General features: G+C 43.8%; 1 protein-coding gene across 2 annotated transcripts in view; it reads right to left on the bottom strand.

Annotated features, from left to right (window-relative positions):
- LOC126418880 (D-xylose transporter) overlaps positions 1-13,509 on the bottom strand; it is a 346,281-nt gene that overhangs the window by 252,592 nt on the left and 80,180 nt on the right. Inside the window, exon 1 of one of the 2 annotated variants that reach the window (XM_050085880.1) lies at positions 9,077-9,171. The exons of the other annotated variant lie outside the window; for it this stretch is intronic. The gene's annotated coding sequence lies outside the window, so the exon portion shown is untranslated. Of the gene's footprint in view, positions 1-9,076; positions 9,172-13,509 lie in introns of those variants that run through there. 2 annotated transcript variants of the gene reach the window in all.

Raw genomic sequence — 13,509 nt, forward strand, 5'->3', positions numbered from 1 at the left:
CTGCTGTACAACTACACTATTGATGAGAAACTGTTGGAAGCAGTACCTACCGTAAAATATCTAGAGCGACCTTAAGTGGAATAACCACCTAAAATAAATAGCACAAAAGCAGATGACAGACTGCGATTTACTGGAAGAATCTTAAGGAAATTTAACTCATCCAAGAAGGAAGGAGCTTATAAGGCTTTCGTTCGACCGATTATTGAGTACTGTTTACCAATATGCGATCCTTAGCAGGTAAGGCCGATAGACTGGGTAGAGAATGTCCAACGAAGAGCGGTGCTTTTCGTCGCGGGATAGTGCAGTCGTGCGCCAGAGCGGTACAGAAATGCTCAACAAACTGGCGCTGCGAGTGAAGACTTGTGCATCACGGAGAGGTTTACTATGGAAATTCCGAGAGAGCGCTTTCTGGGAAGAGTCAGACAATATGTTAGTGCCTCCCACATACATCTCGCATAATGACCACAACGAGAAAATTCGAGGAATTATGGTCAATACGGAGACTTGCCGACAATCGCTGTTCCCACGCGCCATTCGTGAATGGAGCAGGGAAGAGGGGTTCAGTTAGTGGCACCAGGAGGAGCCTCCGACACACAGCGTCAGTAGGCTTGCGACTTTGCAGCACTGATATGTTTTTTCAACAGAGCGTGTGATCGGCATGAAAAGAAATGCAATCACGCCAAACGCTACGTTGTGTCAACGAAACGAAATGCACTGTCACAGCTGGGGAAGATATGACGTAATGAGATTCTTCCCTGTATTGAAGCGACGTGCACTGCGAGTTACACCGACTCAAAGGAAGGCCTCGGCGCTTGTTGGTGACGTCACGTCAGATAGGCACGGCGAACGCCAGGTCTGTTGCAGGCAGAAACGCCTGGGCGTGCTTATCACTATAAATCTCTTATTTTTGGACAAAATGTTTGGTATTGTTTTGGTTTCTGCAGTTTTATTTACATGAAAGATTTTCTTACTATCGTAAAGCTACAAATGAAGATCATAGTTCTGTATTACTGAATCCTGTCGAAACAAACGTAGATCAATATGAGAAGATGCTTTGCCCCATTGCGAGCCTCGGAAATTTTACATTCAAGTAACTATATGTACTTGATCCATTTTGTTATCGAAACTTACCCCAACCCCCTTACAATTAACTCGTTTCTTTTATTTATTTACTTTCGTTTGACATCGTCACTGGAAATGTGAGCTAATTTACATGTGTAAATGTTCAACTGTTGCCAGTCATTAGATTACAGTCGTTTTCAACGAAAGGAATTCTTAACAGGAAAAAAAAAATTAGCTTCGTACATCGAAAATACTGCTGAGCTTAAACTTTTTTAAACATGCACATTAGAAAAGATAAATATTCCCCTCTTCCAACTGAAAGGAGAAACTTTATAAGACAAAAAAATTTCATTCGATAAAACAAGTATCTCTCTTTTGCCTCTTCTTCTGTCCTCCACCCCCTCCCCCAACGTGTACAATGGCAAGATATTTCATTAACAAATGGCTCTGAGCACTATGGGACTTAACATCTATGGTCATCAGTCCTCTAGAACTTAGAACTACTTAAACCTAACTAACCTAAGGCCATCACACAACACCTAGTCATCACGAGGCAGAGAAAATCCCCGACCCCGCCGAGAATCGAACCCGGGAACCCGGGCGTGGGAAGCGAGAACGCTACCGCACGACCACGAGCTGCGGACAAGATATTTCATTAACATTCAGTGCTCTTCACCCCATAGTCAACCAAGATACCTAAAGAAGAGGACCAATATGTTCACAGTTTCTTGTAAAAGCAACCCAGTACAAACGTAACTTCCTCAGATTTACAAATAAGGTAAAGAAGCACGAATTCTGTTGCTGCTGGACCATGAAGTTGTTTTTGTATGTCAGTCCTTAAAACAAGTGGAAATTTAAGTTCAGGTGTACACTATTTGTTAAGAAGTGTAATGAATTGCACAATTAATTGGTTGCAGAAATCTCTCAGAACAATGTGTGTTGGTCAACTGCCGCCAATAGTTTCACATTTTCCGGTGTCAGGGAGGGAGACACCACCATTATGAGTATGCCTGCAACAGACCTGGCGTTGGCCGTGCCTAGCTGACGTGACGTCACCAACAAGCGCCGAGGCCTTCCTTTGAGTCGGTGTTCAAAAATGGCTCTGAGCACTATGCGACTTAACTTCTGAGGTCATCAGTCGCCTAGAACTTAGAACTAATTAAACCTAACTAACCTAAGGACATCACACACATCCATGCCCGAGGCAGGATTCGAACCTGCGACCGTAGCGGTCGCTCGGCTCCAGACTGTAGCGCCTAGAACCGCACGGCCACTCCGGCCGGCAGTCGGTGTTCGTTACACCCGTTGGTGCTGGTGCGTAAGCACAGTATTATGTGCAGACGGGTGGTGACTTCGCCAACAGCCGGTATTTCGACAGGTGCACACCCTCGTCATTTGCAAGGCACAAATGCAGTGCGAGAGCTTTGTGCAGCCCAATTTAACATCTCGGTATGAGGAGTATATGCCGACACACACACACACACACACACACACACACACACACACGTATATATATATATATATATATATATATATATATATATATATATATATATATTGTTGTGGACTGGCAAGACAGCCAATCCACAGTGACGGGTAACCGAAAGGCACGCGCTTAAACTCACGCAGGCTGGCGTGAGGTCTGAAACAGGATACGTAATGAATGCTATAAAGAAAAGTACGTAGCTGCTGGAATACTTAACTTTAATCCACAATTGGTGAACATTGGTCTTGTTGATACAGTATATGCGTCATTAGATACATAGCAAAGGATAATTGGCGCCTTGCTACGTCGTAGCAATTGACTTAGCTGAAGGCTATGCTATCGTCTCGGCAAATGAGAGCGTAATTCTCAGTGAACCTTTCCTAGCAACGTCGGCTGTACAACTGGGGCGAGTGCTAGTAAGTCTCTCTAGACCTGCCGTGTGGCGGCGCTCGGTCTGCAATCACTGATAGTGGCGACACGCGGGTCCGTCGTATACTAGCGGACCGCGGCCGATTTAAAAGCTACCACCTAGCAAGTGTGGTGTCTGGCGGTGACACCACATACAGTAGCGTCACCACACAACCAAAGATGAGCAACGACCCAATGTGTATCATTAACTCTGCCTCTCTTTTGTTTGATCAGCGTGAGAGCATCATTCCAAGCAAAGTTTGAGCATAAACCTCCGTAACCATTTTTATTCACTTACTAATTTAAACTCAGCCGCTTCCTTAATAACACTGTTGCAATATCTGGAACTGCACGCCAAAATCTCTGGGTTTTTATTTTTCCACTGAATGGTCGGAGCCAAGGCAATGTTCTCCTATAGCAGATCTGCTCGGCTGTTGTAAGCGTTCAGGGTCCTGATAGTCTGATTAATGTGTGACGCGCCACAGCTGCAAGGAATACGATAGACAACCGTCTTACATAAACCAAGATCATCCTTACCAGACTCGAAAAGAGCCCGTAGACTTATCTGATGTTCGAACAGCTTTCACGTTATGTTTCAGCGGAATACGACCAACCCTACTGCAAATGGCACAAGCATAAAGCAGAAAGGGCCGTAAAGGGCCGTAGACCTTGTAACGGGACATCCTCCTCTAATATTACTTTTCCTCAACAGTAGTTATCGATACCAGTATTATTTTTCGAATTTTGGACAGATCAATGTTATCTCAGTTGCTTTTCTAAAATCTTTCATATAATTTTATACACAGTATGTCGTATTTCAAGCTAAAATTTATAAAAGTAATTAATTCACAAATTATTTTAGTTTCGATATTGTAATACTTAAGCACTAGTTCTGAATGTACAGTTAAAATGATTTTTTTAGGAACATTTGAAATTACGAATTATTTGGACACTTAAAATTTCTATTATTAATTACGCAATATTGTAGTGTTTACTATGTTTATTTCTGGATTCATTCATGAAATAATAATCGAAATTAATAATGTAACGAAAACTAGTGCGAATTCTTAAAGTTTTGAACATGGCTGCGTTGTCAGCGAACGTTTCCAAAGTAAAATTAAAGCAATAACAGCCCTCGGTAGCAAAAAAGAAGTCTTTTTGACCTAGGTTTCGGCAGCTACTAAGAGTGCCTTCATCAGAAGTGAAACACTCAAACTGGCCTATAACATAAGTATAAAATTTTAGGAGAAATTATTTTTACTGACTAGCAGTATGAAAGAGAAAAGAAACAGCGCTTACATGTAACGTATAAAATAAATATCAAGCGATAAAGCTTTAGTCACAAAATTTTAAAATAGAAAACATAGAAGGAAAGCCACTAATGGCTGCTCACACATGTCGAGCTACGGTAGCATCAGACTGAGGCGCCCCAGTTAACAATTGCGCCATCTAGTAGCCTCAAATGCAAACAGGCTACTTAACATTAAAATCATAGACAGACGAATATTATGATGAATATTAATTAATACATGAAGTAAGAGGCAATATTTTACCTTACAGCAGCAGTCGTGGTAACAATTTGTCTACATAAGAGCTTAGAAGTGCAGTTTATAGGCTGAAAACGCCATTACAGAATTACAAAGGGACCTGAATAACTCAGCGAGTAGAAAAACGCTATAACATGAAATATAGTGAATATGAACCATTTAATGAACAAACATTATGAATCGACTTAGACAGAAAAAAAATATTTCGGTAATTGCTCGAAGGAACACGAAATCAAATATACCGTTGAAGAAGCTTTTATTGCGTAATTGTAGCTGCTCATTAAGAATGAGGCCATCATTTCGAGAAAAATGTTAAAAAATTTCTAATTCTTTGAGAACATCTAATCTACGTCCTTTCTTCTCAATGTGCAAAATGTTGTTATCGCGAACTGCTTTAGGTGCGTGACTTGTAATCAGAAGGTGCTCGGCAAAAGGCGAATTTTGGGTGTTAGTACCATTTTTTCATAGAAGACGTTCTTTGTATCTGACTATAAAGGCACGTCCTGTTTGTCCTATGCAGTAAGAAGAGCAAGTGTCGCAAAAAATCTTATACACACCAGAGTTTTTCAAAGGGGAACTGGTCGATTTTAAATTATGAATAATTTTTTTTTTCAAACTATTATTGGTTGAAAAGGTGACATTACAGTCGTATTTATTACGAAGAAGGCGTTGAATCTGATAGGAGATGGGCCCCAAGAAAGGAAAAGAAAAAGACTTCGTCTTTAGGCTGGACTCAATGATAAAGGTGCCGAGTGTAGTAACTCTTTTAACAGTTTTCTTTTTAAGGATGCTATCCGCTATGGCATGTTCGCATTCGTTTTGATTAAATTAATTTTTTCCTCGAACTTTTCTTTTGAGAGTGGAATAGAAGTAGCTCTATGAATAGCAGAGTGAAAGAAAGCGTTTTGATGCGATTGTGGGTGCATGGAAGACGCAGGTACGATCTGATCGGTATATGTTTCTTTATGAAAAACATTAAATGAGATTGTATTTTCTTCTACTGTAAACGTCAAGTAAAGAAAATTCAATTGACGGGCCTCGTTTTCGAGTTCGCTGGTGAATTTTCGTTAACTCTCTAGAATAAAAGTTCTTCAACTGTTTCTCAGCTACAGCGCTAGGCATTCTCTCCTATTTGCGATATGCCGATGATATTTTAGTCATCTACAAGTGACCTGTTGATGGCATTGACCATGTTTTCAATCTCTTCAATGAACTCGACGAAAAAAACTTCGAGGTGGGCAAATTCGGTCGACAACCCTTCCGGGCCTGAGAGTACGCCCATCCTGAGAAGCACATCTGCACACTGGGGGCGTGTGGTGACAGTTGTGAGGCTGCAGAAACAAATCTGTGCAACTCGGCTTCCTGTAAAAGGAGTGTCACGACGTACCACCAACCTTCCTGCTGACCAATTCATCAATGAATGGGAGGCAGACACGCTTTTCCACACTCACTGTGAAGCGAATATTGGGGCGCACGGAATTCAGGTGTTCTAAAGAGACGTTAATATTGTCATTTCCTTGAGGCCAAGCAAAAAATATTGTCTAAGAGACTGGAAGAAACACGCTAATTTCAAAGATGCCGATTCCGAGGGCATCGAAATCTTCCACAACAGATGGGAAATAACAGGTAACAAAGGACTCGCCATCGAAAATCCATCTTTCTGTTCATAGAACCGGTCATTGAAGTCATTGAATAAAAAGTAAGTAGAAGTCGACACATGTCGAAATAGGTTTGTCTGTCCAACACCAAACGTAACATCACTAACCGTAACGCAACTGAAGAAAGAGGCCACACAAAACTTAGTAAAATATCAGAGCCTTTCAAACGCATTCCATCTATACTAACAGGGAGGCATGGACACCCGTCGAAATATCAGCGTTTATCGAAAACAGTCGCGGAGTTGCATTTGCGTAAGTTGTCTGAATACTTTAAATGCTGGGAGAAACCCAAGTTTCGTATGGTACTGCCATTACAGCAGAGCTACGGTGCAAACGCGGCCTCGCCGACAGATGGGGTGACTGCGACTGGAACACGGCACTGGGGCTGGGCAAACGATACTCGCTTTCGAACGGCGTCGAGATTTCCCGATGCACCACTGCGTTCGATACAGTATAGAGCTTGTCTGAACAATAACGTGACATCTGAGTGGCGCAGCGCGAGTGCAAGTTATACGCAAGAAACTACAAACTAATCACAACATGCTTCTGCATAAATTTAACAATTTCGTGGAACAGGGAGGAAACACCATTAAATCCTACCGCTCCACAAACTCTTTAAGACGTGTATATTTCTATTGTCTATTGTCAAACCACAATTTATGAAAGATGTTTATATTTCATTAATAGAATTCAGTAGGAATAGTTAATATTTGTCATGTTGGAAATAATTGTGGTAGCAGGAAATGTCTGCACCAAAGTATTGTTGGCAAGAGAGACCGCACATTGATATAATTTTAAAAAGGGCGGGAGAGACCGCGTATGGATACATTTTAAGAAAAGAGCGGGAAAGACCGCGCATTGATACATTTTGTAATGGTAGCAGGGATTGTCTGCACCAGAAAGCATTGTTGGCAGGAGACACTGCACTTTAGCGTTCGTAGGAAGTCAGTAGTAAGCGAGATGTGAAGCGAGTCGGTAGCAGGTCTGAAGCGAGAGGTTGAGAGGAGCGGTGTGCCTGCCAGCCACCAGCTATGATTTACAAGAGATTATAAACGGATGTACAGAGACATCAGCTAACTATTATCATAAGAGGAACTCAAGACTACTGAAGGTATGTTTGCGCAATGCTAGTTGTAAGATTATTGTAAAAAGTAAGTCCCATTTGAACGTTTGTAAAATCATTTCATTACCAGCAGTAAATATTTGAAGAAACGTTTTCAGAATATAATTAATTTTTGCCAGCAGTGTTGCATTACTGATTATAACCTACCCCAAAAACCATCAACGTAAAACTTTGCAAAAATTTTATTATTGTCAAGAAAAAGTGTAACTATGAATTACGTAACTTCAGTCAAATTAATTAAAGAATAACGTCAGCTTTGCTATTAAAGAATAACGTCAGCTTTGGTAATAAATGCAGCCACTTATTATGACAGCCCACCAGCAGTTAATACAGTATAGTAAACCAGAGTAAGTATATTCATGTCGCAGTTCGATGTAGCAGTCAGATGGCGATCCAGTAACAGTAAAAAAGGTAAGGAACAGTTTTGGGTTATTGCAGATAACGACTGAGGGCCACGACGACGACACATTCTATGTTTCGTCGAAATAATCAGAAAATCACTTTTAATAAGCAGCAATTAAATTTTTATGCTAAGATTGAGAAAGAGAATAAATTTCGAAGGGAAGATTTCATTTGTTATTACTAAGCAAGAGATAGAAATCCTAAGGAAAAGTTTCATAGATTATTGTAGAAGGGAAAGTTGCATAACAAAAAAAAAAAAAAAAAAAAAAAGAGATATACAGGAGATGGGAAAGTTTCAACTCCTATTACGTTTGAACAGATTTGTTGTTGTTGTTGTGGTCTTCAGTCCTGAGACTGGTTTGATGCAGCTCTCCATGCTACTCTATCCTGTGCAAGCTTCTTCATCTCCCAGTACCTACTGCAACCTACATCCTTCTGAATCTGCTTAGTGTATTCATCTCTTGGTCTCCCTCTACGATTTTTACCCTCCACGCTGCTCTCCAATACTAAATTGCTGATCCCTTGATGCCTCAACACATGTCCTACCAACCGATCCCTTCTTCTAGTCAAGTTGTGCCACAAACTCCTCTTCTCCCCAATCCTATTCAATACTTCCTCATTAGTTATGTGATCTACCCATCTAATCTTCAGCATTCTTCTGTAGCACCACATTTCAAAAGCTTCTATTCTCTTCTTGTCCAAACTATTTATCGTCCATGAACAAATTTACGAGTTCTCATATACTATGTATGCATATATAAACGTTACGCAAAAGTAACAGGCAAAGACGAATATGTTGCCTCCAAAAAATACTGCTTGGTTGAAAGCAGTATTTTACATGATTGTGAGAGGCGGCAATGATTTACGAAGTGGGCTGCAAATGAGCAATTCGGTCACTGTTCACATATTACTATAATAGAAAAAAAATCTTATCAGATTGCAATCACATTGAAAACAAGACGGCAACGTTCAGATGAAATAATCAAAACGACGAATCAAGAATTAAATACCGAACAAACGAAATGTGTCGTAGTATAGTTACTGTAATTTTTAGCGCCAGAGTGGAATGGTCCGTCTTGCATATAGCACCGCAACACGTCACTAGGTCGCGGGACGAGCGAAAGCTCGAGAATTACACAGAATCGTGATTGCTGTCTCGTATTTATTAGTTGCCGTTCTTCCGCGTGACCTGCACCCTAGAAGCTATTTCGGTCCCTGTTTCACAGTTACTTTTGTTGTTAAGAAGCCGTGGTCGATTGAAAACGCTAAGACAGGCCGTTGTGGTACCAACAAAAATGACTAGACCGCAAGCCAACAAAAAGAGCGAACGGGAGGCGAGCTTTCCCGAACTGCGAAGTAGCCTGCTGGGACGGTCTGCGCCGGCACTCACCGTGGCTCGGCTCCCGCGTGCAGCTGGTCGGTCGGTCAGCGGCCAACTGCCTCCCGCAGAGCAGAGCGCCGGCCGCGCCGCTGTCTTCGCCCCCACTCCCGGCTCTCACCAAAAAGCCGGCCGAGGCTGACGCCTGAGTCTGCCCTTTCCCCGGCCTCGCCCTTGGCCGCCACCGGGCTCTGCTTACCACGGCGCGCCGGCACCTCACCTCACCGCACCTCGCCCGTAACCTCGCGTGAGCGAACGCCGCGGTCTCTACGGCCGCGACTGGGTTCGGCAGCGACCCACCTTGACGGTGTGTGGCGGAGGGTGCTTTGTGTACCGCTGTCACTCCCCTCCCTCCCCCTTCCCTAGTCTGCGGAAAGAATGACTGTCGGTAAAGCAGTTCTCTCGGGGGACGTGAAAACGCACGTGATCGAGGAACTCGTAACGTCACAGCGTGCAGTTCCGCTTACCACCACACTGTGAAGCGAGGAATGAGGAGTCTGGCAAGTCGTGCAGAGGAACGTGGCCAGTGTGAGGCGACATCGTTTATACGTCACGAGGTTAACTTAGAGGCCTCCTTGTCATATCTTTTAACATCGAGTGGGGCGAATAAAAGAGGCCCGGAGAACAGTGTTCCAGCTTACAATGGAACACAGCAGAAGACAGGAAATTCAGAACTAACCTGGAGGTGACCACCATTCATCTCTTGGCACTTTTGGGCCCCAGTCAGCAACTTGCTGTAGCCGGATCGAAGCTGGACTGCTGGAATTGCTGCAGACTCATCTGAAATCTTCTACTTTAGTTCTTGGAAACTATGAGAGTTGGTGCGATACACCTTACACAAAGTAATCGCACGCTGACGGGTGGCCAGATCTGGGTGGCCAGCTAGGGCCGTGATGAAACTGGCCTCTGAAACTTCCTGGCAGATTAAAACTGTGTGCTGGTGCGAGACTCGAACTCGGGACATTTGCCTTTCGCGGGCAAGTGCTCTACCAACTGAGCTACCCAAGCACGACTCACGCCCAGTCCTCACAGCTTTACTTCCGCCAATATCTCGTCTCCTACCTTCCAAACTTCACAGAAGCTCTCCTGCGAACCTTGCAGAACTAGCACTTCTGAAAGAAAGGATATTGCGGAGACATGGCTTAGCCACAGCCTGGGGGATGTTTCCAGAAAGAGTTTCACTCTGCAGCTGAGTGTGCGCTGATATGAAACTTCCAGGCAAATTAAAACTGTGTGCCGGACCGAAACTCGAACTCGGGACCTTTGCCTTTCGCGGGAAAGTGCTCTACCAACTGCGATACCCAAGCACGACTCACGCCTCGCCCTCACAGCTTTACTTCTGCCAGTACCTCGTCTCCTACCTTCCAAACTTAACAGAAGCTCTCCTGCAGAGTGAAAATCTCATTCTGGAAACTGACCTCTCCTAAGAACTCTGTCAGGCGTGAAGATTGTGTACATGTGCTTCAAGGTTCGGCCGGCTGTATGGGCAGTTACTCCATCCTGTTGGAAGTAACTGTAGGTGTTTTCCTCCTCCTTTAATGCTTCTATTAAAGGTTTCAAAACGTTGGCAATGTAACGCGCGTCTAATGATAGAAGATGGGACGAATAACACGGCGTGCAGACACTGCACACCAAACCGCAACCTTCTGGTCATGCAGCTGTATTTCGTGTAAGTTATGCGGATTCTCCGCTGCCCGGAACCTGTGACTCCGTGAGTCGAAATATCCACTCAGGTGAAACCGGGCTTCATCAGACATAAAGAACAGATCCACGCCAAAGCCACTCACTGTTATCTCAGCGAGCAGCCACTCACAAAACAGGAGGCGCTGAGGAGCATATGCTGACTTTAATGCACGAAGAACAGACGATCTATAGGGATGCATGCGAGGGTCCAGGTGGAGAATTCGTCCGCACGATCGACGTGATATGCCAGTCTCTTGCGTGGAGTTAGTTTCGTAGGACTCTCAAGCATTTTCTGGGAACTGCAGCAACATTTTCTGGTGTACGAGCACTTTTCGGAATGTTTTCTGACTTGTTCAAAACAGACCCTGTCTGCCGCCTTTTTCGGACCAAGCGTTGCATGGCACTCTTTACTGGCACTTTGACACCATTAAACTTCTCAGCAAGCAACTGACCACCGTGAGTACCATCTTCCCCGTTGCGCTGCTCCACTCACACTGACACAGCCCTGACCGAGACAGGCCGCACGCTCTGAACCGGTGTGGGTCATGTGGCGGTCTTTCACGTGGTGTGCGGGTCACAGGGTCTCCTCTTATGCACAGATTCACGTCCAATGATATCCGATCGTGCTGGCTTGTTTTATTCACGCCAACCTCCATTGCTGAAGAGTAAATGGTACGAATATAAGCTGTTTCAAATCAGCAAATTGAGAATCTCTCATAAACGCGTCTTTTAGGTGAGATATATAAAACGACTGAAAGCTCCACATCGGAACTTAAAAGTCGTCCCGTATCTGATGTTTCAATTTTATTACTTATCTGCTATGAAAATATACCATTTTAGTTAAACGGCACAATGACGCTCTATGAAAAGTGTGTCGCTCCGGTATAATTTGTCGTACTGGTACCTAAATATCAAATAACATTTGCAGATACGACCTTTACATACTCTACAGGGCGTTTTCTCAAGAGCATGTGGAAACGTAACAGGACACAGAGAATGTTGCACTGAACAATTTGAGGTAGGGAACCTGGGGTCCAAGCACCCGTCTTAAGGAGATATGGCAGTAAACTTGTCTAATGCTTTGTCTAGCATTACTGTTTTCCAGATTATTTACAACTAACATGCGTACAAGTTTACACGTACTGTGCTCTTTGTTTACATGTACATTCTTTATGGACGAGCCTGATTACTAGGAAGTCATGATACCATCTGAATGGCCACCTGTACTTGAGGTTCGTCCAAAGACTATGGATAATCTACCCCTGCCTGTTGGTGAGAGGATGTGGATGCAACATGGCGGTGCACCGCCTCACTTCAGTGAGGATGTTCGCAACCATCTCAGTGCTGTATTTCCTGGTCGCTGGTTAGGAAGGGGAGGTCCTATTCCATGGCCTGCGAGGTCACCTCACCTGAATACGCTTGTCCCTAAGGTGATATCTAAAGTCACTTGTGTATGGGACCCCAGTGGATTGTGTATTCAACTGGGGACCTAGAAACGACGGAGAGGCCTCGTCCCGCCGTAGCCCTCAATAGTTCACAACCCCACAACGGGCCACAGCAGTCCACCTACCTCACCGACCCAGGGTTATTGTGCAGTTCGGCCCCCAATGGACCTCCCCCCACCCCCCTTCACCCCAGGAACGTCTCATACCAGACGAGTACAACCCCAAATTTTTGTGTGGTGCAGTAATTATGGTGCACGCATAGGTGAAGACAGTGTTTGCGCTGCAATCGCCGACATAGTGTAGCTAAGGTGGAATAAGGGGAACCAGCCAGCATTCTCTGGGACAGTTGGAAAACGGCCTTAAAAACCATCCAAAGCTGGTCGGCACAACGGACCTCGACACTAATACGTCGGGCGGATTTGTGCCGGGGGCCGGAACGCCTTCCCGCTCGGGAAGCAGCGCGTTAGACTGCCCGGCTAGCCGGGCGGGGACCACCACAGTGGATATGCAGATGGAATTAGCTGCCAGAATTGTAGCTGCCTGTGATGTGATTCGAAACACACCAGAGATATTTGTCACGGTGCGTTAGTGTCTTGTTCACCGATGTCATGCTTGTATTGAAGTTGATAGAAGGCAGTTTCAGCATGGTTTGTAAGATACAGTACAAATGGTACGTTCATTGTGTAAATGATAGTATTTGCAGTTAACTATAACTAACGTAAATAAAAATGTACACAGTAATGTGATTTTATTCCAGTTATCTCCTTAAGCTGGCTCCTCCGACTCTAGATTCCTAGCCTCAAATTGTTCAGTCGAGCATCCTCAATGTCCTGCTCAGTTTTTGCATGCTCTTACACAAACACTCTGTATAGTATGTGCCATATACTTAGATACGCCTCCCGAGTCGAAGACGTACAGTGAGCCGTAAACAGAAAAGTGACATTTTCGTGTCCAGCTCCTTACAAGTTTATTTTTTCGCCTTTTGTTTTCTAAAAGATTTTTCCTTAATAATTTAAGAGAAGTGTCAGTGTGTGGGTGTTATGTTGACGAGTTGCGCAACGGATTGATCTGACGAGTACCTTTTGGCTCCTGAAAGAAGCAATTTCCACCCCACAGTGCTACAGAAGTCAGACAGATGCACCTTACGTACCAAAAAGAAATAGCTGAAAAACTTTCAGCAATAAATATTTTCTGGAGTCGTCCACAGTAAGAAAAAGACACATAAATATTATATTTTCTTCCATAACTAGTGGGGTACTTGTGTACTGGAGTATTGCTAGTTAGTGTAAACGAACGGAAAATATTATTTATTGCAAA

The sequence above is a fragment of the Schistocerca serialis genome, chromosome 9 (assembly GCF_023864345.2).
Source record: "Schistocerca serialis cubense isolate TAMUIC-IGC-003099 chromosome 9, iqSchSeri2.2, whole genome shotgun sequence".
Lineage (NCBI taxonomy): Eukaryota > Metazoa > Arthropoda > Insecta > Orthoptera > Acrididae > Schistocerca > Schistocerca serialis.